Source organism: Pelophylax lessonae (assembly GCF_965119305.1).
Source record: "Pelophylax lessonae genome assembly, chromosome: 12".
NCBI lineage: Eukaryota > Metazoa > Chordata > Amphibia > Anura > Ranidae > Pelophylax > Pelophylax lessonae.
Window position 1 is genome coordinate 182451113 of NC_138779.1, and position 23203 is coordinate 182474315.

A 23203-nucleotide genomic window follows, 5' to 3' on the forward strand; every position below is an offset into this window, starting at 1 on the left:
TAAAGTAGCTGTTTTACCTGCCAAAGAATTTGTATGTCTGCATATTCAGCTCTAGGATTTACACTGCCTTGGCAGTGGCAGGAGACCGATTTTTACTCTATGTCACCTAAGTGATATAAATCTTGTCCCCCCTCCAGCCTGTGACTGGACAGTGAATAGAGAAGTAGCAGACTGATGCGCTCATCTCTTTGTTATAGGGTTGTGCCAATACTGTTTATTTTCACCAGCAAGTACGGATACTTTTGGTTAAGGTACTCTCCGATTCCGAGTGCCTATACCTTTGCGGTTTCGGTTTGAGCCCATACAAAATGAATAGGCTTAAATCGCACTGGATTTGAAAAGTAATAAGGTGCGATTCCTGTCTGAATTGCATGCGGTTTGCTGCACCGCACTTGTGGGAACCCAGGCTAAAGTCACTATGACAAGCCTGGGGTCACAGAGGAGCAGTGGGGTGATTGCATGGGATTCAGATAGGAATCGTACCGCATTCCTGTTCAAATCAAATGCGATTCTTTGCAGTGCAATTTGAGCCTACTCTGCTTGTATGGGCTGAAATCACACTGCAAAGGTATCGAGTTTCAGGTATTGAAGCATTTGCAAGTACAAGTACTCGTGCAAATGCTTAGGATGGGCACCGATACTGGGATCTGTTACTCTCCTTTCTCCTCCTATCAGCATGTACCTTGTTAGCACATGAACACAACTAATTGGTTATGTGTGCTGCTTTTCTCTTTCCTCTTCTAAACTCTATTGTGCAGTGAATTGCAAGAGGCAAATTTCAGGTCAAAATTAGGTACTTATACTAGTTTAAAGTAATATTAAAGGCTTTCTTTTGTAAAATGAATAACAGGCATGCCATGCTTACCTTCTCTGTGCAGTGGTTTTGCAAAGAGCAGCAGCATCCTCCTCTTCTCGAGTCCCTCGCTGGTGCTCCTGGGCGCTCCCTCCTGCCGAGTGCCCCAGAACAAGCAGCTTGCAGGGGGGGGCACCAAAACAGGTTTGCTCCTGAGCCACGGCTCTGTGTGTCCATTCACACACAGAGCTGAAGCTCAGCCCTACCCTCTCTCTCTCTCTCCTCATTAGCTCGCTGGATGTGATTGACAGCAGCGGGAGCCAGTGACTCCTGCTGCTGTCTTTGCCAATTAGGAGTAAGAGTCCCCAGAGAGCTGAGGCTTTTGTGCATATTGCTGGATCTAAATAGAGCTCAGGTAAGTATTAGGGGGGCTGCTGTACAGAGAAGTTTTTACCTTCATGTATAGAATGCATGAAGGCAGGGGCGTAACTACAGGGGTTGCAATTGCAACTGGGATCCATGCTCCAGGGGGTCTGTGCGGCTCCCCTGTACACCTGGATAGGAGGGGCGGCGAGGCATCATGTAGAGAAATCACTGTCTTACTTTTTCCTCCTGTAGCTGCAGCTCCTTTCTTTTCTGAATGGACAGAGTCATAGTCAGTGACAACGGAAAAAATTAAAATAAAATGATAAAATTAAAATACCAAAAAATAAAAACTACTGACACCAGTGGGTGAACTTCCAGGATCGCAAAGGTCACACTTGCAACCAGGCCCTGGCATTACACCACCGTGGAGAGTCCCCAAGATGGCTGGAAGGGGGCCCACTGCAGAACTTGTGAAAGGGTCCCACTGCAGGACCATAATAAAGGGCCCCGCAACAAGAGTAAAGGGCCCCAGGATCAGTGGGATTTGCCCCAGGCTTGAAGGGAAGGGCCCCGGCCAGGGGTCCCAGGGGCCCTTTATGGTTTCTTGCACCAGGGCCCTGAAGGTTCTAGTTATGCCTGTGCATGAAGGTTCAAAAACCTTAATGAAAGTGGTTAACACTTTCATTAACCACTTTACCACCGGAGGATTTTGCTGTCTTCCGTCCAGGCCACTTTTTGCGATTCGGCGCTGTGCGACTTCAACTGACAATTGCACGGTCGTGCGACGCCGTACCCAAACGAAATTTACGTCCTTTTTTTCCCACAAACAGAGCTTTCTTTTGGTGGTATTTGATCACCTGTACGATTTTTACTTTTATATTTTATATTTGCGCTATAAACAAAAAAATAGCGTTTATTTTGAAAAAATAACAATATTTTTAACATTTTTTTATATGAAATTCCCCCCAAAAAAGATGTAAAAAACAATTTTTTTAAAAAATTTTGGCCAATTTTTTTTTCTGCTACCTATGTTTGGTAAAAAAAATCGCAATAAGCGTATTTTGATTGGTTTGCGCAAAAGTTATTGCGTTTACTAACAAAGGGAAAGTTTTCTGTCATTTTTGGTGTTTTTTTTTTTAACGCGTAATGGCGGCGATCTGCGATTTTTTTTTTTGCGGGACTGCGACATTGCGGCGGACAGATCGGACCCTTGACTGACATTTTTGACACTTTTGGGGGTACCAGTGACATTACTGCAGTAATCAGTGCTATATATATATGCACTGTTACTGTAAAAATTACACTGGCAGGGAAGGGGTTAATTTTATTGGAGAGGGAGGGGTTAATGTATGCCTGGTGCTTACTGACGTGTGGGGGGGGGAGGTGACTGAGTGAGTCATGGACAGATCGGATGTCCAGCTATGCTGAACAGTCCGATCTGTCACTCCCTGTCACTATGGAGATCCGCCCGCTGTGTTTACACACAGCGGGCGGATCTCCAGACTCGATCCCCGACGATCGGGTAAGAGCAGCGGCGATCGCCGCTGCTCCTCCCCTGGCCCGACTCCCGCTGTGAATGAAAACAGCGGGAGCGAGCCTCCGGCGGCGCGCAAGCGCCGCCCAGAAGGGGGAGTGTCTGACGACGTAGTACTACGTTGTCAGACGATAACGAGCCACTCTGCCGCAGTAATATTACTGTGAGCAGTCGTAAAGTGGTTAAAAAACAATTTCTATAATTAATGTAAAAGAAGAATACAGATAGTAAAATGAAGTCTGAGGAATATAAAGGTGCATTCATTTGTGTCTTTTCTATCCACCTAAAGTGTAATGCTCTAGTGGTGAAGACATTAAAATGTAACTAAAACCAAAAATATAAATATTTTATATTGTAGGTTACCAATCATTAAATGTAATGGCTGAATTTGTTTTCTTTTTTCAAGGATTTTTTATTCTTTTTTTTTTCACCTGTTGATCTGGCCAGTAACACTTCATTTCTTGGGGTGGCCGCATTCACTCCGCTGCGTCTATGGAGCAGTAAGATAGCCATCCACAGACAGCGGCATAGTTAGTCAGTGGAGAAGGTAATTTAGGATGGACTAGTAAATTTAAATGGACTTTACACTGGTGACAAAAAATTAAAGGCCAACTCCAGCGAACACTTTTTTTGAAGCAGTTACTTCAATAGTTTTATTTTACCTTTTGGGATAAAGATTTTATAGAAATAAAAGCTGTCCATTGCAAGCCCCCCTGTCAGTGTTAAATTTCTTGTCTCCACCCTCTCACAGCCACCTTTGCTGAACAGCGTAGTCTTTTAAAGTTGCAAAAACGAAAGACTTTCTGGCAGGATCACCAGGTAAAAAACGATGTTACAGGGGTCCCAGAATTACAAAGACTGCTGTGTTAATGCTACTGACAGGCTGTATCCTATATGTCATTTTTGTTTTTGGCCATAGTTAGTTTAGGGACCACTAATGCAAAAATATTTAAGTTATGAACTTAGCTGTATCTGAGCCAATGAGGAACCAGAGAGTTACTGCTCTTGTGCACATCGCTGGATCAAGATCGGGCTAAGGTATGTATTTAGGGAGGTTTTCAGGGGGATGCTAGAATTCAGTAAGGTAAAAAAAAAATTTTTTATTGCCTTTACAACCACTTGAAAGCCCCTCTGAAGTATGTTCAACTGTACAGAACGGGGAAAAATGGCTTTAAAACCAAAATATAATATATTGCAGCTTATCAATACTTTGTCTCTGGGGACTCTCCCTTGGCTCCTGCTGCTGTCAATCAAAGCCAGTGAGCCAATGAGGAGAGAGGGGGCGTGGCCACTGCTGTGTGTGAAAAGACGCACAGAGGCGCAGCTCAGGAACAAGCCTACTCGGATGCCCCCATTGCAACCTGCTTGCTCTGGGGGGCATTCTGCAGGAGGGAGGGACCAGGAGCGCTGGTGAGGGACTGGAGAAGAGGAGGATTAGGGCTGCACTGTGCAAAATCATTACACAAAGCAGGTGTAAAAAACTTCATTATCACTTTAAAAACAAAACAAAATCAGAGTTGCCATATTTCCAATCCAGTCGCATCTTTGCGACTTTCTGCAGCTAGTATAGACAACCTTTGATACCCACCATCTACATTTAGGTGGCCTAAATGGATGCATGATGGGGCTCTAGGGTTGGTCGGGCTTGGTCCATGGTCGAGAGATATAAGTACAGCGACTATTATAATTCATCTTTATGATAGTAAAGTTTGTCATGACTGCTTTTTAAGATTAAGTTGCGTATATTGCCTTTAAAGTCCCAGGGGGAAAAATAGAGGTTCTGCATTTGAAGGAGTTGTAAAGGTAGAAGGTTTTTTATCTGAATGTATTCTATGCAGTGGCGGCTGGTGCATTGGGGGCGCACGGGCGCTGCCCCCCCATGCATGTGTCCGGCCCCCTAATCTACATGCAGGGCGCCGGACGCAGGCTTAAAAAAAGGGTGGGCTCGGGGGGCCCAGAGCCCACCCAGTTGTGTGACAGTAGCGAATGATGAATATTCGCTATTGCCACACTGATTCTCTTCCTGGCCAATTTAGAAAGCGGGTCCTGAGACCCATTTCCCTATTGGCCAAAAGGAAAAGCCATGCTATTGGCCAAGGAGTGGAGAAGGAGGAGGGAGGAGACTGAGGGGGAAGCCGTCGCTGCCTGCCCAGGGTGAGTGAGCCAAGGTGGGGGGGGGCAGTGCAGGCTGGAGCTGGTGGGGGACAGTGCCGGCTGGTGTGGTGGGGGAAGGGGTATGGTGTGGTCCGTCTAACGCCCCCCGGCCCATGGGGGCACTCAATAGAGGGGAAGTGCCAGGAGAGCTAAAGAGGGGACCCGAGAAGTGGAGGATCTGGGCTGCTCTGTGCAAAACCAACTGCACAGAGGAGGTAAGTATAACATGTTTGTTATTTTTATAGGAAAAATAAGGAGACTTTACAATCTCTTTAATGATGCACATAGTTCTTCTTAGGTGCATTTTCCTTAACGATACTATTAATGCAAACCAATCCCGAACATTCCTCCTCAACCACTCTCCAGATCTGAGGATTGCATCTTCCCGTCAAAGGAGTCAGCGGGCTTACTTTTGTTTAGCTGTGAGATGTTTTTTCCTCTATAACTAGCAGTGCTGCCTGAAAGCTTCAGAGGAGCTATGTGATTCATTTATCAAGTTCTACACAAACGTCCTGTGACATATTTCAGAAAGTCATATGGAATATTCATTGCTCATAGCCAGAGAAAGCTTTATCCAGAGTAAACCTCCATGCAGTGATTGATTAGAGGGGATCACTGTGGGATGCAAAATAAGAAGTCACGATTAGAGTTTAATACATTTCATCAATGTCCCTGTCTCTTCTCCTGAAACGCACATCAATAAAAGTCATTGCATAAGCCTGCTTGTCAAACATGTATTAAAAGTATCTGCATCTCACCTGGGATTGTAGTTTTTAAAAAAAATGTGTAAAGACGATATACCTAATTAAACCAACTGTTCCCTCATAGGAGAAGGGATTTTAAAGGCAGGCATGACACCAGATGATATACCCACATCCTCCAATGATTAATCCTATTAGTTTTATCCAAAGTTTATCTATTTAATGAACCAACAAATTTAGAGATTATTCATTAAATTAATGCAGAAATGATTAGGGCTTATTCAGAGGGGAGCTAAAACCTGTCCGCCATGTTGAGCCGCTTTTTTCTGTGCATGCATCCAACTTGGCCTGCATTCAGACACTGCATTTATATCCGTGCATCCGCTCCTGCCAGCTGCCACTACGTCTATATCCACCTTTATGAGCTACCTGCACACAGCTCAGAGGTGTCAGGGTCGCTGATAAGGCAGTACAGCTGACGCTCTCGTACTGAGCCCAGGTTCTATCAGTATACTGCCCTATTGCCGACTCTCGTGGCTCTCCCTGCAGCGCTGCTGGCTTCTACTGTTTTTTCTCCCTCCAGCTGCGCTGCAAAGGATGAGTTTGTGCTCCCCCACCTCCCTCCTGCCGGGGGGCCCCCCTGTGTGCCCTCCTTCCCCTATAGAGCTTCTGGCTTCACTCCTCTTCTCTCCTGCTGGCAGCTGCTGCAAGCACGCAGGGGGATTGTTTCATGATGGAGAGATATGTCCTATTTACTGGCCCCTTCCTTTCCTGAACGAACATCGTGAGCAATCGGTACTGATCACTCCTGTGTCCATTAATCACTGAAACATAGTAAACTATGTTTCTCTATCGCTCATTGACAGACGTAGTCCTCGGTGTATCAACACCCTCGGGTTATGCTGCCCTCTACAGGAGTAGGACTAGACAGGAAAGAAAACGTTCTGGCCACACCCTAGGGGCAGTCCCAGAGGGTATATCCTCTCACTTCCTGCTCTAGCAAATCAGTTTTTTTTTGTCTAGTTAGGAGTAAGGACCTAGATACCTTGCTGGGATTTTCGGTCCTTTTTTTCTCCAGTGTTCCTGTGAGATCTTCAAGCAAGAAAGCTGAACTGGGCAACGGGCTGGATGTTGAGATCCAGTGGTCACCCCAGTTCAGCCTACGAGCGCGTGCAGGCCATAGCTCCGCGCTGGGTCGGCCGCGACATAGTCCCACTGGACGGGGACTGACCCTGCGAGTTAAGCGTCTCGTTGAAACGTCAAAGACCATGAGTCACGGTGTCCGTATTGGTCGACAGCCCTCCTACCTCGGTGGAGAGGGGTACTGTCAGGAGTTGGCACCCGCCTGGTTCCGGTATGGTGAGTAGTATGTTCCCCCTTTCCCCCTGACGGGTCTTGTGGTGAACGCGGGCCCCTCTCTGTAATGGTAAGGATGGGTTCCCCTCTATCCTATAACATGTCACAGATCCCCCTAATTGAGTGTGATTTTTGTGTACAAGAAGCCAGGAGGCTTGGTTTGGGAGCTGACAATCTAATTGTAAAAATGTGAAAATGATTGTAGTCAGTGGCAGTACTAGAACTTTACTGTGATAGTATAAGGTATCCTACCTGTCAGTAGCCACAGGGCGATGTCTATACATGTATACTGCATTCCAGATCATTCCTCCAGCTAAGCAGATGCCTCCCGACGGCCACGGACCGCATACGGCCCGCCAGGGTCCGGTACCGCCGACCACGCTGACCACCATGAGGGTGAAGGGTTGTGAGGCCGAGATCCTTCTGCAGACATGCCGCTATTCTGTGCAGGCCGCCGCCATTGTCTGGTAGATCGCACGAGACCGCCATTTTGGTGTAGCCTCGTGTCTCCAGCATGGGGGCGGCCATGTTTGAGGTGACTCAAACACCTCATGGAGCCAGGGGGAGGCGCCGGCAGGTGTGTTAAGGGGTGGAGCCGCCTCCTTTACCCAGGAAATAGGGCCAAAGACTTCCTGTCTGTAACAAGACAAGCACTGAGCAAGCTGATGAAAACTTCTGTGCATCAGGGATGAGCCTTGGGGTCTCTCTCTCTCTCTCTCTCTCTCTGTGGGGTCCAAAAAGGCAGGTAACACTGAGGGGCGCTGTTGCGACTGGGGGACACAAAAAAAAAAAAAAGTTTTTTACTTTGTCATTTTTTGTCGCTGGCAAGTGTCTTGTATAATCATTGACCCTGCCGCATAGGTATCCCCACCTGATCCCCTCAAGGTGGCCGCAGGACCCTCCAGTACCCTACTTGTTTTTAATGCATTATCGGCAGTTTTGGAGTCTTTGGTATCCCGGGTGGAGGTGGCCTGGCAGGGACGGGGGTCAAGAAGCGACCCCCGCCTACCCCTATTGTTTATCAGATACTTCAGATACGGATTCGGAGCTGGTCAATGCAGTTGCAGGTCCCTCTTAGGGGGCTGTTGTCTCAGGTAATATCTCCTCAGCAGTGAGGAGCACGTTTCTGCCTCCGCCATAGCACAAGAGTGGTGGATGCACTAGTTGTGTCCGTCCGGGAAACCTTTAGTCTTGAGGTTACACTGGCAGAGGTAGCTGAGACTGAGATTCCTTTTTGGTACTTGTTAGCCTACCAAAAGGGCGAAGGATTTTCCTTTACCCAAATGGGGTCGTTTTGAAACGAACCCCTGTTATTTCCAAACGCTTGGCTAGGCGCTATCCGTTTGAGGAATTCCTCTTTATAGGATAGACGGTACCACCTGCTGTCTTGCCACAGACTGTTAGGATAAAAGGACCTCGTAACTAACGAGGACCTTCCTTTTCTGCTCATAAAGAGTTGTTCCTTCCGCGAGGGCGGGCGATAAGGCGAAACCCTCCAAAGCCCCTTTAGAGGGGTTTCAAAGGGCGCTGGTCGGCTAAACAAAAAGTCCGGCTCAGCCAAGCCTGAAGATACAGCCTGATGCGCCCCTACCCATCTCTGGGGTGGGGGGGGATGTCTTCACCGGTTTCTGGAGGACACAGGATCGAGTTTCGATCATTTCCACCGGTGCGATTCTTCCCTTCTAACATTGAACGGTTTCAGGGGTTCTATTCGAACCTATTCACAATGCCCAGGAAAGAGGGCAAGGTGCGTCCAAATCTGGACTTGGGAAGAAATAGAGTCCATCCGTACAGTGGTGGCCTCCCTGCATCAGGGGGATTTCCTGGCGTCCATAGACATTTAGGAGGCCTATCTTTATATCCCCATCATCGCAGGACATCAGCGTTTTTTCGCTTTCCCAAAGATCATCCCTGGTTCCCACCAGGAGACTGAACTATCTGGGCCTAAGGTTGGATACATCCTGGGCAAGAGAGTTTCTCCTTGCGGAGAAACTCCAGAAGGTTCAGTCAACGATTCGGATGTTGCTGTCCGTCAATTGGCTGGGACTGATGGTGGCCTTCTTAGAGGCAGTACCGTATACCCAGTCTCATACCCGAATTCTCCTGAAGGAGATTCTTTTTTAATGGAATCAGAATTCCGATTCCCTGGACAATCGGATCCGGTTGAGCGAGCGGACCAGGAAGTCTCCGATGCTCAACCAGGGGAAGTCATTTCTTCTGATAGTATCCAGATTACCAATAAGGGTATCGGAACTGAGAGCGATCAGATTTTGTCTGATTTACTGGATCGAGCAGCTCTAGAGCAGCCCGATTCGCATCCAATCGCATATGGCCTCTTCATCCAGAGGTTTTTCACTAGCTGTCCCTTCATTGGGACATCCCGGATGTGGATCTGTTGGCACCTTGGCTTAACAGGAAGGTGCGGAGGATTGTAGCTCGCGCCGCGATCCTCTAGCGGACGCAGCAGAAACGCTGATCGCCCCGTGGGAGCAGTATCAGCTACGGCATGCCTTCCATCCTCTCAAGTTGCTGCGGGAACTTCTTCGCAGGATAGAGGTGGAAGGAATTCCAGTTATTCTGGAAATTCCGGACTAACCTCGTCGAGCCTGGTACGCCGACTTGGTGAGGCTAGTCGCGGACGCTCCTTGGAGACTTCCTCTCAGGGAGGATTTGCGGTCTCAGGGACCGATCTTCCATCTTGCTTTACAGTCGCTGGCTTAATGGCCTGGCCATTGAGACCCAGGTACTGAAGGACTAGGGAGTGTCAGCTTCAGTTATTCCTACCTCCAGTTAAAGCAAGGAAAGCGACTTCCAGCACATGGAAGTCTTATATTGCATGGTGTGAATCTATTGGATTTCCCCCACATACCTATTCGGTGACCCGAATTTTGGTCTGTCTGCAACAAGGGGTTGAGCAGAAACTATCCTTGAGCACAATCAAGGGTCAGGTTTTCGGCGTTAGCAATCTTCTTTCAAGAAACCTTTGGCTAATCATTCCTTGGTGCGGAATTTCATCCAGGGGGTGCGACATCTGGCTCCGCCAGTGCGCGCACCCTTACCGCCTGGGATCTTAATTTAGTGTGGTCGGTTCTTCAGAAACTTCTCTTTGAAGATATTAGGGAGATTCCCTTGCTTACATTATCCCAGAAGGTGGCCTTCTTGGTGGCCATTACTTCTGTACGCAGGGTGTCAGAACTGGCCGCATTATCCTGTCGTTCCCCAGATCTGGTGGTTCATAGGGATAAGGTGGTTCTTCTTCCGAATCCATCCTTCCTTCCTAAAGTGGTTTTCGTAAGACGGACTCACTTTTTGTGATCACGGATAGCCCTTGAAGGGGGTTGCCTGTGTCTGCCGCGACCATATCTACATGGATCAGTCAGACGGTGGTACAGGCTTATTCTATTAAGGGTCGGAATCCTCCGTTCCCTGTTAGGGCGCACTTCACTCGAGCGCTCAGTACTTCCTGGGCCTATCGCCATCAGGCGTCAGTGGTCCAGGTATGTAAGGCGGCCACCTGGTCGTCGGTACATACCTTTACAAAATTTTATAAGATTGATGTGATGGCATCGGCGGATGCCTCATTTGGCCGCAAGGTTTTGCAGGCCGCAATTTGAGGAGACCGGTGGTCTACCTCGAGGGTTTTTTTCTGTTGAAAAATTTCTGTTGAGTCTCATCATTGAGGATGAGCATTGTAAACTTCTAGTTGGCACCGGTTGGGCCTTCTAGATTGTATTTGATTTCCATTTTCCCACCCCTCATTTGCGGTACTGCTTTGGGACGTCCCGAGGGTGTTGAATCACCGAGGACTACGTCTGTCAATGAGCGATAGAGAAAAATGGATTTTCGTAAAATCTTACCGTAAAATCCTTTTCTCTTAGCTCATTGACAGACGTAGTACCCGCCCCTCTGTTTTTGAGTTGGGTTGGGTTAAATTCTCTAAACACTGCTTTGTGACATAACTGATTTGCTAGAGCAGGAAGTGAGAGGATATACCCTCTGGGACTGCCCCTAGGGTGTGGCCAGAACGTTTTCTTTCCTGTCTAGTCCTACTCCTGTAGAGGGCAGCATAACCCGAGGGTGTTGAATCACCGAGGACTACGTCTGTCAATGAGCTAAGAGAAAAGGATTTTACGGTAAGATTTTACAAAAATCCATTTTTACTGTGCGTATGTGCAACAAAAACACAGACAGTATATACTCTTAACCTGATTGACAAAAGAAAGTGTGTCTATATATATATATATATATATATATACAAACCCGATTCCAAAAAAGTTGTGAATAAAAACAGAATGCAATGATGTGGAAGTTTCAAATTTCAATATTTTATTCAGAATACAACATAGATGACATATCAAATGCTTAAACTGAGAAAATGTATCATTTTAAGGGAAAAATAAGTTGATTTTAAATTTCATGGCATCAACACATCTCAAAAAAGTTGGGACAAGACCATGTTTACCACTGTGTGGCATCCCCTCTTCTTTTTATAACAGTCTGCAAACGTCTGGGGACTGAGGAGACAAGTTGCCCAAGTTTAGGAATAGGAATGTTGTCCCATTCTTGTCTAATACAGGCTTCTAGTTGCTCAACTGTCTTAGGTCTTCTTTGTCACATCTTCCTCTTTATGATGCGCCAAATGTTTTCTATGGGTGAAAGATCTGGACTGCAGGCTGGCCATTTCAGTACCCGGATCCTTCTTCTACGCAGCCATGATGTTGTAATTGATGCAGTATGTGGTCTGGCATTGTCATGTTGGAAAATGCAAGGTCTTACCTGAAAGAGACGACATCTGGATGGGAGCATATGTTGTTCTAGAACTTGGATATACCTTTCAGCATTGATGGTGCCTTTCCAGATGTGTAAGCTGCCCATGCCACACGCACTCATGCAACCCCATACCATCAGAGATGCAAGGCTTCTGAACTGAGCCCTGAGAACAACTTGGGTTGTCCTTGTCCTCTTTAGCCCGGATGACATGGCGTCCCAGTTTTCCAAAAAGAACTTCAAATTTTGATTTCTCTGACCACAGAACAGTTTTCCACTTTGCCACAGTCCATTTTAAATGAGCCTTGGCCCAGAGAAAACGTCTGCGCTTCTGGATCATGTTTAGATATGGCTTCTTTTTTGGCCTATACAGTTTTAGCCAGCAACGGCGAATGGCACGGTGGATTGTGTTCACCGACAATGTTTTCTGGAAGTATTCCTAAGTCCATGTTGTGATTTCCATTACAGTAGCATTCCTGTATGTGATGCAGTGCCGTCTAAGGGCTCGAAGATCACGGGCATCCAGTATGGTTTTCCCGCCTTGACCCTTACGCACAGAGATGGTTCCAGATTCTCTGAATCTTTGGATGATATTATGTACTGTAGATGATGATAACTTCAAAATCTTTGCAATTTTTCTCTGAGAAACTCCTTTCTGATATTGCTCCACTATTTTTCGCCGCAGCATTGGGGGAATTGGTGATCCTCTGCCCATCTTGACTTCTGGGAGACACTGCCACTCTGAGAGGCTCTTTTTATACCCAATCATGTTGCCAATTGACAGAATAAGTTGCAAATTGGTCCTCCAGCTGATCCTTTATATGTACATTTAACTTTTTCGGCCTCTTATTGCTATCTGTCCCAACTTTTTTGGAATGTGTAGCTCTCATGAAATCCAAAATGAGCCAATATTTGGCATGACATTTCAAAATGTCTCACTTTCAACATTTGATATGTTATCTATATTATATTGTGAATAAAATATACTTCATGAGATTTGTAAATTAGTCCATTCCTTTTTTACTCACAATTACACAGTGTCCCAACTTTTTTGGAATTGGGTTTGTATATACAACATGTCTTAATTCACGTGAATAAGTGAAAATTTTAAATCAATTCCCAGTGCCAAAAATTATTAAAAATAAAATGAAAAAATAAATTTAAATAAGCAAGTGTTTAGTGAAAATCCAGTAAATAAACGTGACCAGTTACCAGAAGGTGTGGACCCCTAGACCATGCGGTGTAGGGGTCTAAATGGCTTGATTCTGGCAAGTATGGATGGGGCCCCCTTTAAGATGTCCTCTCCTCGATATAGGAAGATAAGCAGAAAAGATCCCAGATAGTGTAATACGTTTGGCAAATTTATTAAAGGAATAAAACTTCCAGATGTACACTTACATTAAAACAAATGTTCATGGGCTCATCTGTAATACATCAATTATGCTCCCAGAGATATGTGAAAGGACTGTACCGTGCCAGTCACTCTATTCCAGCAGTACCAAGCGGCGTGCGTTCCACTGCTTCCGGAAGCTACGTAGTACGTTGCTGTGTGAACCGGAATTATGTTGACGCGTTTCGTCTCTCCCAGTGGGCGTTTTCTGTGAAAACTGCACTGATTCCCTGTTCGGGCCCCCCTGTGTGCCATGTCTCCCTACAGGAGGACTGGTGCCCCCCCCCCCCACCCTATCAGCGGCCCTGCTTGGTAGACAGACTTCAATACTTTACACAGGCAGCCATATGGTAGGATAATGGGTCAGACTAAAAATAGCTTTGAAACAGCAAGGCCTACTTTGGTCCATCAAGAGGAGAAAACTGGATGGTTCCAGCGCTGTAAATTAAATCCAAGACCGCAGCCATGCAAATCCACAGTGATAACCATGAAGTCACTAGACTGTCCTTTTGTCATGATTGTATGGCATCTTCAGTGAGTCAAATTGGTAGTTTATATATGCTGATGTTGCTATGAATGTTGTGACTTTCATGACACTCCTCTGTAAGAGTCATCTAATGGCTCCCAGTACATCAGAATTATATGATGTCTATTCCCGAATTCTAACAATAGGGACCAGAGTGTTGCCTTCCAAGCACTTTGGTGCAGTTGTACCACCTTTGACCTCCTAACTTTTATCTGTGGAAAATCACACACAAGCAAATCTGTAGTTGTAGAAAATATAGATTCTTATCTACATGGAGCCAGGTAAAGCTGGCTATACACCAGTATACATTTGTTTGAAAATATCAATTTTTGTAACATTATTTAATTTGCTAATGGTTAGTGGAGTCAAAACAACAACTGTAGCGAGAAACCAATTTGAAGGAGCAGGATCGATAAAATAAAATTCTTATCCTTTTTTTTCCTGCACATTCAAAGCAAAAAAGGAACCAGCTTACTATATGTAGGTTTCTATTCAGGGAGCACTCGTGGACATAATTTTAAGGGTTTTTGAAAGAAATTAGTTGACAAAATGATGGCAAGATCAAATGCTCTGACAAGCAGTTTTTAAGAACTTCTGTATGTATGTTCGAATAAAATTCTACTGGTGTATGGCCAGCTTAAGCTTTTCCGTAATGCATCTGGAGCCAAAAAACAAATCATTTGTTTTGTTTGGCACCAGGAAGGATGTTGCAAAGCAGAGCTGGCAATTAATAGTGCTCTATATTTTTAGGCTTGGCACCAGATAAAGTTGCATGTTCTAAGCTTGAGCCTACAAATAACAATGAACAGACACACTGCACTAAATATTATGTCAATTCCTTTAATTTTATAACTTTACAGGTTTCTTTATACTCCCCCCCCCCCCCTTTTTTTTTGTATTCCAAAATAAAAATTGCCTTCATCCAGGCAGGCGTAAATGAGTAGGCACAAGAAGATGAACAGCACAATTTAAGTGATAAATTGATTTGTCAGTAGTGTTGAGCGAACACGGACTGTATTATTCGTGTTCGTACCGAATAATTGGATTTTTTGTACCCGAACACGGACACGGACACTTTACTGTATGTTCGGGTAAAAATCCGTGTTCGGTCGTTTTATTTCCGGGTTTTGCATGCTTTGGCGCTCTTTTCATGGCGGGCTTTCAACAGCCAATCAACAATCGTTTAACTGGTGTGCCTTAAGCCATCCCAGCCATGCCTGCAAATGTCTCAGTAGCTGTGATTGGCCGTCTGAAGCATGTGACCAAGTCTTTATAAGTTCGAGGCAGCCGCAGCGGCGTCATTATGCTGCTTAGATTCAGGGACAGAGCACACATCAACGTGCTGGCTGCTGATTAGGGAAAGATAGGCAGGAAAAAACCATTTGTGTCCGGATAGAATTGAGGGACAGGTCGGAGTGTTTAGGCAGGGCGAGTTGTAGGCATTTTAGGGATAGAGTCTGCTGAATTATATAGGGTCAGTGTCTTCTACAAACTACAATCGATATTGCTGTGTGGGGGGTGGGGTCTGCACTCAATCCTGATCTACGATCTCTTCTCAATCCTGTTAGGGACAGAGTCTGCTGAATTTTAGGGAAACTGTGTTCTACAAACTACAATCGATATTGCTGTGTGGTGTGGGATTGGAGATAGGCAGGTGTCAGTGATCCACATCCATTTTTCTGTGTGTGAGCTGCAGTGAACACAATCTTTTTGGGCTGCAGTGAACACAATCTTTTTGGGCTGCAGTGAACACAATCTTTTTGGGCTGCAGTGAACACAATCTTTTTGGGCTGCAGTGAACACAATCTTTTTGGGCTGCAGTGAACACAATCTTTTTGGGGTGCAGTGAACAAAATCTTTTTGGGGTGCAGTGAACACAATCCTTTTTGGTGTGCAGTGAACACAATCTTTGTGGGGTGCAGTGAACAAAATCCTTTGTGGGGTGCAGTGAACACAATCTTTTTGGGGTGCAGTGAACAAAATCCTTTTTGGGGTGCAGTGAACAACATCCTTTTTGGGGTGCAGTGAACACAATCTTTTTGGGGTGCAGTGAACAAAATCCTTTGTGGGGTGCAGTGAACACAATCTTTTTGGGGTGCAGTGAACACAATCTTTTTGGGGTGGAGTGAACAACATCCTTTTTGGGGTGCAGTGAACAAAATCCTTTTTGGGGTGCAGTGAACAAAATCATTTTTGGGGTGCAGTGAACACAATCTTTTTGGGGTGCAGTGAACACAATCTTTTTGGGGTGCAGTGAACACAATCTTTGTGGGGTGCAGTGAACACAATCTTTTTGGGGTGGAGTGAACAACATCCTTTTTGGGGTGCAGTGAACAACATCCTTTTTGGGGTGCAGTGAACACAATCTTTTTGGGGTGCAGTGAACACAATCTTTGTGGGGTACAGTGAACAGAATCTTTGTGGGGTGCAGTGAACACAATCTTTGGGGGGTACAGTGAACACAATCTTTGTGAGGTGCAGTGAACACAATCTTTGTGGGGTGCAGTGAACACAATCTTTGTGGGGTACAGTGAACACAATCTCATACTGAAGGTTTGAGGGTGCTGCCTGTTCCATACTCCCCCTACTCCTCATCTAGCCTTTTAGGGGTACAAACAATAGTAATTGGGGCCTAGTGTGGTTGTGTACGTGTGATATACATACACTTTTTTGGGATCATATTTTCTATTCCGCTATTTAATCAAAAACCTTTGGGGATCAGTTAAATTGGGGGATAGTCTGTGTTGGTACGTGTGAGAGAGATCCACCTTTCCAAGTTGTTGGGGTTCATCTCATACTTCTGAAGGTTTGAGGGTGCTGCCTGTTCCATACTCCCCCTACTCCTAGCCTTTTAGGGGTACAAACAATAGTAATTGGGGCCTAGTGTGGTTGTGTACGTGTGATATACATACACTTTTTTGGGATCATATTTTCTATTCCGCTATTTAATCAAAAACCTTTGGGGATCAGTTAAATTGGGGGATAGTCTGTGTTGGTACGTGTGAGAGAGATCCACCTTTCCAAGTTGTTGGGGTTCATCTCATACTTCTGAAGGTTTGAGGGTGCTGCCTGTTCCATACTCCCCCTACTCCTAGCCTTTTAGGGGTACAAACAATAGTAATTGGGGCCTAGTGTGGTTGTGTACGTGTGATATACATACACTTTTTTGGGATCATATTTTCTATTCCGCTATTTAATCAAAAACCTTTGGGGATCAGTTAAATTGGGGGATAGTCTGTGTTGGTACGTGTGAGAGAGATCCACCTTTCCAAGTTGTTGGGGTTCATCTCATACTTCTGAAGGTTTGAGGGTGCTGCCTGTTCCATACTCCCCCTACTCCTAGCCTTTTAGGGGTACAAACAATAGTAATTGGGGCCTAGTGTGGTTGTGTACGTGTGATATACATACACTTTTTTGGGATCATATTTTCTATTCCGCTATTTAATCAAAAACCTTTGGGGATCAGTTAAATTGGGGGATAGTCTGTGTTGGTACGTGTGAGAGAGATCCACCTTTCCAAGTTGTTGAGGTTCATCTCATACTTCTGAAGGTTTGAGGGTGCTGCCTGTTCCATACTCCCCCTACTCCTAGCCTTTTAGGGGTACAAACAATAGTAATTGGGGCCTAGTGTGGTTGTGTACGTGTGATATACATACACTTTTTTGGGATCATATTTTCTATTCCGCTATTTAATCAAAAACCTTTGGGGATCAGTTAAATTGGGGGATAGTCTGTGTTGGTACGTGTGAGAGAGATCCACCTTTCCAAGTTGTTGGGGTTCATCTCATACTTCTGAAGGTTTGAGGGTGCTGCCTGTTCCATACTCCCCCTACTCCTAGCCTTTTAGGGGTACAAACAATAGTAATTGGGGCCTAGTGTGGTTGTGTACGTGTGATATACATACACTTTTTTGGGATCATATTTTCTATTCCGCTATTTAATCAAAAACCTTTGGGGATCAGTTAAATTGGGGGATAGTCTGTGTTGGTACGTGTGAGAGAGATCCACCTTTCCAAGTTGTTGGGGTTCATCTCATACTTCTGAAGGTTTGAGGGTGCTGCCTGTTCCATACTCCCCCTACTCCTAGCCTTTTAGGGGTACAAACAATAGTAATTGGGGCCTAGTGTGGTTGTGTACGTGTGATATACATACACTTTTTTGGGATCATATTTTCTATTCCGCTATTTAATCAAAAACCTTTGGGGATCAGTTAAATTGGGGGATAGTCTGTGTTGGTACGTGTGAGAGAGATCCACCTTTCCAAGTTGTTGGGGTTCATCTCATACTTCTGAAGGTTTGAGGGTGCTGCCTGTTCCATACTCCCCCTACTCCTAGCCTTTTAGGGGTACAAACAATAGTAATTGGGGCCTAGTGTGGTTGTGTACGTGTGATATACATACACTTTTTTGGGATCATATTTTCTATTCCGCTATTTAATCAAAAACCTTTGGGGATCAGTTAAATTGGGGGATAGTCTGTGTTGGTACGTGTGAGAGAGATCCACCTTTCCAAGTTGTTGGGGTTCATCTCATACTTCTGAAGGTTTGAGGGTGCTGCCTGTTCCATACTCCCCCTACTCCTAGCCTTTTAGGGGTACAAACAATAGTAATTGGGGCCTAGTGTGGTTGTGTACGTGTGATATACATACACTTTTTTGGGATCATATTTTCTATTCCGCTATTTAATCAAAAACCTTTGGGGATCAGTTAAATTGGGGGATAGTCTGTGTTGGTACGTGTGAGAGAGATCCACCTTTCCAAGTTGTTGAGGTTCATCTCATACTTCTGAAGGTTTGAGGGTGCTGCCTGTTCCATACTCCCCCTACTCCTAGCCTTTTAGGGGTACAAACAATAGTAATTGGGGCCTAGTGTGGTTGTGTACGTGTGATATACATACACTTTTTTGGGATCATATTTTCTATTCCGCTATTTAATCAAAAACCTTTGGGGATCAGTTAAATTGGGGGATAGTCTGTGTTGGTACGTGTGAGAGAGATCCACCTTTCCAAGTTGTTGGGGTTCATCTCATACTTCTGAAGGTTTGAGGGTGCTGCCTGTTCCATACTCCCCCTACTCCTAGCCTTTTAGGGGTACAAACAATAGTAATTGGGGCCTAGTGTGGTTGTGTACGTGTGATATACATACACTTTTTTGGGATCATATTTTCTATTCCGCTATTTAATCAAAAACCTTTGGGGATCAGTTAAATTGGGGGATAGTCTGTGTTGGTACGTGTGAGAGAGATCCACCTTTCCAAGTTGTTGGGGTTCATCTCATACTTCTGAAGGTTTGAGGGTGCTGCCTGTTCCATACTCCCCCTACTCCTAGCCTTTTAGGGGTACAAACAATAGTAATTGGGGCCTAGTGTGGTTGTGTACGTGTGATATACATACACTTTTTTGGGATCATATTTTCTATTCCGCTATTTAATCAAAAACCTTTGGGGATCAGTTAAATTGGGGGATAGTCTGTGTTGGTACGTGTGAGAGAGATCCACCTTTCCAAGTTGTTGGGGTTCATCTCATACTTCTGAAGGTTTGAGGGTGCTGCCTGTTCCATACTCCCCCTACTCCTAGCCTTTTAGGGGTACAAACAATAGTAATTGGGGCCTAGTGTGGTTGTGTACGTGTGATATACATACACTTTTTTGGGATCATATTTTCTATTCCGCTATTTAATCAAAAACCTTTGGGGATCAGTTAAATTGGGGGATAGTCTGTGTTGGTACGTGTGAGAGAGATCCACCTTTCCAAGTTGTTGGGGTTCATCTCATACTTCTGAAGGTTTGAGGGTGCTGCCTGTTCCATACTCCCCCTACTCCTAGCCTTTTAGGGGTACAAACAATAGTAATTGGGGCCTAGTGTGGTTGTGTACGTGTGATATACATACACTTTTTTGGGATCATATTTTCTATTCCGCTATTTAATCAAAAACCTTTGGGGATCAGTTAAATTGGGGGATAGTCTGTGTTGGTACGTGTGAGAGAGATCCACCTTTCCAAGTTGTTGGGGTTCATCTCATACTTCTGAAGGTTTGAGGGTGCTGCCTGTTCCATACTCCCCCTACTCCTAGCCTTTTAGGGGTACAAACAATAGTAATTGGGGCCTAGTGTGGTTGTGTACGTGTGATATACATACACTTTTTTGGGATCATATTTTCTATTCCGCTATTTAATCAAAAACCTTTGGGGATCAGTTAAATTGGGGGATAGTCTGTGTTGGTACGTGTGAGAGAGATCCACCTTTCCAAGTTGTTGGGGTTCATCTCATACTTCTGAAGGTTTGAGGGTGCTGCCTGTTCCATACTCCCCCTACTCCTAGCCTTTTAGGGGTACAAACAATAGTAATTGGGGCCTAGTGTGGTTGTGTACGTGTGATATACATACACTTTTTTGGGATCATATTTTCTATTCCGCTATTTAATCAAAAACCTTTGGGGATCAGTTAAATTGGGGGATAGTCTGTGTTGGTACGTGTGAGAGAGATCCACCTTTCCAAGTTGTTGGGGTTCATCTCATACTTCTGAAGGTTTGAGGGTGCTGCCTGTTCCATACTCCCCCTACTCCTAGCCTTTTAGGGGTACAAACAATAGTAATTGGGGCCTAGTGTGGTTGTGTACGTGTGATATACATACACTTTTTTGGGATCATATTTTCTATTCCGCTATTTAATCAAAAACCTTTGGGGATCAGTTAAATTGGGGGATAGTCTGTGTTGGTACGTGTGAGAGAGATCCACCTTTCCAAGTTGTTGAGGTTCATCTCATACTTCTGAAGGTTTGAGGGTGCTGCCTGTTCCATACTCCCCCTACTCCTAGCCTTTTAGGGGTACAAACAATAGTAATTGGGGCCTAGTGTGGTTGTGTACGTGTGATATACATACACTTTTTTGGGATCATATTTTCTATTCCGCTATTTAATCAAAAACCTTTGGGGATCAGTTAAATTGGGGGATAGTCTGTGTTGGTACGTGTGAGAGAGATCCACCTTTCCAAGTTGTTGGGGTTCATCTCATACTTCTGAAGGTTTGAGGGTGCTGCCTGTTCCATACTCCCCCTACTCCTAGCCTTTTAGGGGTACAAACAATAGTAATTGGGGCCTAGTGTGGTTGTGTACGTGTGATATACATACACTTTTTTGGGATCATATTTTCTATTCCGCTATTTAATCAAAAACCTTTGGGGATCAGTTAAATTGGGGGATAGTCTGTGTTGGTACGTGTGAGAGAGATCCACCTTTCCAAGTTGTTGGGGTTCATCTCATACTTCTGAAGGTTTGAGGGTGCTGCCTGTTCCATACTCCCCCTACTCCTAGCCTTTTAGGGGTACAAACAATAGTAATTGGGGCCTAGTGTGGTTGTGTACGTGTGATATACATACACTTTTTTTGGATCATATTTTCTATTCCGCTATTTAATCAAAAACCTTTGGGGATCAGTTAAATTGGGGGATAGTCTGTGTTGGTACGTGTGAGAGAGATCCACCTTTCCAAGTTGTTGGGGTTCATCTCATACTTCTGAAGGTTTGAGGGTGCTGCCTGTTCCATACCCCCCCTACTCCTCATCTAGCCTTTTAGGGGTACAAACAATAGTAATTGGGGCCTAGTGTGGTTGTGTACGTGTGATATACATACACTTTTTTTGGATCATATTTTCTATTCCGCTATTTAATCAAAAACCTTTGGGGATCAGTTAAATTGGGGGATAGTCTGTGTTGGTACGTGTGAGAGAGATCCACCTTTCCAAGTTGTTGGGGTTCATCTCATACTTCTGAAGGTTTGAGGGTGCTGCCTGTTCCATACCCCCCCTACTCCTCATCTAGCCTTTTAGGGGTACAAACAATAGTAATTGGGGCCTAGTGTGGTTGTGTACGTGTGATATACATACACTTTTTTTGGATCATATTTTCTATTCCGCTATTTAATCAAAAACCTTTGGGGATCAGTTAAATTGGGGGATAGTCTGTGTTGGTACGTGTGAGAGAGATCCACCTTTCCAAGTTTTTGGGGTTCATCTCATACTTCTGAAGATTTGAGGGTGCTGCCTGTTCCATACCCCCCCTACTCCTCATCTAGCCTTTTAGGGGTACAAACAATAGTAATTGGGGCCTAGTGTGGTTGTGTACGTGTGATATACATACACTTTTTTTGGATCATATTTTCTATTCCGCTATTTAATCAAAAACCTTTGGGGATCAGTTAAATTGGGGGATAGTCTGTGTTGGTACGTGTGAGAGAGATCCACCTTTCCAAGTTGTTGGGGTTCATCTCATACTTCTGAAGGTTTGAGGGTGCTGCCTGTTCCATACTCCCCCTACTCCTCATCTAGCCTTTTAGGGGTACAAACAATAGTAATTGGGGCCCAGTGTGGTTGTGTACGTGTGATATACATACACTTTTTTTGGATCATATTTTCTATTCCGCTATTTAATCAAAAACCTTTGGGGATCAGTTAAATTGGGGGATAGTCTGTGTTGGTACGTGTGAGAGAGATCCACCTTTCCAAGTTGTTGGGGTTCATCTCATACTTCTGAAGGTTTGAGGGTGCTGCCTGTTCCATACCCCCCCTACTCCTCATCTAGCCTTTTAGGGGTACAAACAATAGTAATTGGGGCCTAGTGTGGTTGTGTACGTGTGATATACATACACTTTTTTTGGATCATATTTTCTATTCCGCTATTTAATCAAAAACCTTTGGGGATCAGTTAAATTGGGGGATAGTCTGTGTTGGTACGTGTGAGAGAGATCCACCTTTCCAAGTTGTTGGGGTTCATCTCATACTTCTGAAGGTTTGAGGGTGCTGCCTGTTCCATACCCCCCCTACTCCTCATCTAGCCTTTTAGGGGTACAAACAATAGTAATTGGGGCCTAGTGTGGTTGTGTACGTGTGATATACATACACTTTTTTTGGATCATATTTTCTATTCCGCTATTTAATCAAAAACCTTTGGGGATCAGTTAAATTGGGGGATAGTCTGTGTTGGTACGTGTGAGAGAGATCCACCTTTCCAAGTTTTTGGGGTTCATCTCATACTTCTGAAGATTTGAGGGTGCTGCATGTTCCATACTCCTCTTCCTCATCCTCCCTTTAGGGTAGGAAAAAATTTAATCGGGCCTAGTCTGTGTTTGTACGTGTGAGATACACAGTTTTTTATCCTATTCCGCTATTCAATACACACCCTTTTGGTGTAAAAAACATTAAATTGCGGCATAGTTTGCATATTTGACATTTGCATATATTGTGCCTTGTTGCGCTGTTTTGGGTACTCCACCAACATGGCCAGTGGCAATGACGCCATTCTCAGCTTAACTATCCCACTTCTATGCCTCCTTGAAAAAACAATTTGGGCGATGATGGAAGAGGATGTGGCACAGGATGAGGAGGAGGAGGAGGAGGAGGATGAAGAGGTAACATTTCAAAGGCTTTCAGGGCAGTCATTCGCAAGGGGCTCCGAGGGTGGGTTCCTGCACACACAAACGCCAGGGACACAATTGTCCAGCAGGGGCACAGTTCTGGAGGATGAGGAGGATGAGGAGGAGGAGGAGCTGGAGGAGGAGATGGAACCATGTTCACAGCAGGGTGGCACCCAGGCCAGCTCATGGCCATCACTGGTGCGTGGCT

General features: G+C 44.9%; 1 protein-coding gene across 1 annotated transcript in view; it reads left to right on the plus strand.

Moving 5' to 3' along the window:
• SHANK1 (SH3 and multiple ankyrin repeat domains 1) overlaps positions 1-23203 on the plus strand; it is a 964213-nt gene that overhangs the window by 487998 nt on the left and 453012 nt on the right. The window lies entirely within an intron of this gene.